The sequence below is a fragment of the Crinia signifera genome, chromosome 8 (assembly GCF_055691185.1).
Source record: "Crinia signifera chromosome 8, ASM5569118v1, whole genome shotgun sequence".
Lineage (NCBI taxonomy): Eukaryota > Metazoa > Chordata > Amphibia > Anura > Myobatrachidae > Crinia > Crinia signifera.
The window spans coordinates 44,785,199-44,787,772 of NC_139224.1; positions in this window are offsets into that span (position 1 = coordinate 44,785,199).

Here is a 2,574-nt window from a genome sequence, read left to right on the forward strand (position 1 = left end):
TGTTGTTTGCCAAGCATAGCATCACTATCCGAGCTAAAATGCGCAAAACCGGCAAGGATGTTGACTTTTGGCGACTAATAGCGTGCACCACTGCTAGGTTATCGCACCAAAAGACAACTTCCCTGTTACTCAATTTCTTGGCCCAAAGTTCCAAAGCGACCATAATTGGAAATATCTCCAATAACAGCATGTTTTTTATTGAACCGCCTTGGACCCACAGCGCCGGCCAAGAACGCCCCGCATAGAATGCCCTGAAACCAGTGAAAACCTGCGGCGTCCGTGTACAATTCTAACTTGGCATTTGCAACGACTGGAGCTTGCCAAATGCAGAGCCGTTAAAATTAGCCAGAAACATTTCCCACACCTTCAAATCTCTCTTCATTTCTGAAGACAGGCGGAGAAAATGATGTGACTTACGTATGCCCACAGTCGCTCTCTGAAGTTTATGACAAAAGATTTTACCCATGGGTATCACTCTACATGCAAAGTTAAACAGGCCCAGTAATGATTGGGCCTGTCTAAGCGTTAACTTGGCCGCCGCCATGGCATAAAGTATTTCGTCATTTAGACGGCATACCTTATCTAGCGGAAGTCTGCACACACCGGCCTCAGAATCAATTTCTATCCCGAGGTACACCAGGCGTGGGCCTTCGGTTTTTTCCTCTGCCACAGGAACTTTGAAATCCCTAAACAAGTTAAGAGCTGATTCTAGTAACCGTAAGCATAAATCAGAATCTGAAGGACCTACCAAAAGGAAGTCATCCAAATAATGAGTGATGCTAGAAGCTCACATCACTTCCCGCAAGCACCACTGCAAGAAAGTGCTGAAACGCTCAAAATATGCACATGATATAGAGCAACCCATGGGCAAACATTTATCTATATAAAACCCCCCGTCCAATTTAAATCCCATATATTTAAATGCGGCCTTATTCAATGGTAAAAGTCTAAAAGCTTTTGTATATTATACTTGTGTTCAATGCGCAATAAATTATGAAATGGCAGCCTGCTATGTTCCCAAAGGAGAGATACCGTCCTCCTTAAACTGAATGTTTAGAAAGAAAAATAGGGAATAGTTTGGCGCACATTCATAAATAAAATGTGAGTTGTTTAAATTTAAAAACAACAATTTATTTCAAGATAAAATACATACACATTACACCAGGACACTTAAAAAACACTGGGAAATAAATACAAATATTTGACCTCACCCTGAAAGGTGTTTGCGGTGGGCTTTTCTTAAAGCAATAAGACCTGCGGCACCACCGCAGAAGGCTTGAGGGTAAGGGTCCCAGGAGAAATGCAGAGTGCGTCCTTTCTGAAGGTGTCCAAGTGGCAAATGAAGTGCAAGTGCACTGGCAATAGAAACAGCAACGCGTTTCGGAGAGTGCTTCTCCTTCCTCAGGAAGGAGAAGCACTCTCCGAAACGCGTTGCTGTTTCTATTGCCAGTGCACTTGCACTTCATTTGCCACTTGGATACTTTCAGAAAGGACGCACTCTGCACTTTCTCCTGGGACCCTTACCCTCAAGCCTTCTGCGGTGGTGCCGCAGGTCTTATTGCTTTAAGAAAAGCCCACCGCAAACACCTTTCAGGGTGAGGTCAAATATTTGTATTTATTTCCCAGTGGTTTTTAAGTGTCCTGGTGTAATGTGTATGTATTTTATCTTGAAATAAATTGTTGTTTTTAAATTTAAACAACTCACATTTTATTTATGAATGTGCGCCAAACTATTCCCTATTTTTCTTTCTAAAAAAAGTCTAAAAGCTGACATCCAACTTGCACTTGAGGGCACTAGGACCAAGACTCCGAACAATCACCATAGCGTCTTCGAATAATAGGTAATTAACCGTGCATAAATCGATAGCAATGGCATCATTAACCGACGACCCTCTAGGGCATGAAAGGTGCTGAATCAGCCTAAACTTCCCCTGAACTTTCTTAGGTACCACCCCAATGGGGGACAAAATCAGTACCTCCTCTGGCGGTGTGGGAAACGGGCCCGCCATACGGCCCAATCTAACTTCAGCCTCTACCTTTTGTTTTATTGTATCAGGATGCTCCATGGCCGAACGTAAATTACCCCTAGAACCCGTGTTAATGGGGCCAGAAACAGGCAATTGAAAACCTACAGAAAACCCAGACTGCAGAAAATCTGCTGTCTCTCTATCTAGGTAACGTTCCAGCCATGGCAACATCCTGACCAACAATATTGGGGTTGGGGCTCTATCCAACGACAGGTGCCGCTGGATCACGGCTTTGCTTTGCCATGGACTGAGCCCCACCCCCAGTTGTTGGTTTCGTGCAATCCTTGATTGCATGCGACCCCCCGCATCTGAGACAAAGGTGCCGAAAACGACACCGGTTTCCCAGATTACATTGGCCATTGTTAAATGCGAAACATTTCCCGTGGCCAGGCTTACTATTATTTCCCCTATTATTGTTATTATTAGGCCTATTACCGTACTGCCGGAACCAACCTTGCCCCTCAGAAGCCTTGAAGGGCGTAGCTGATTCAGTAACTTCGACGTAAAGTTCTACGTCTTTTTTACCGAAATCAAACACCTCTCGGCC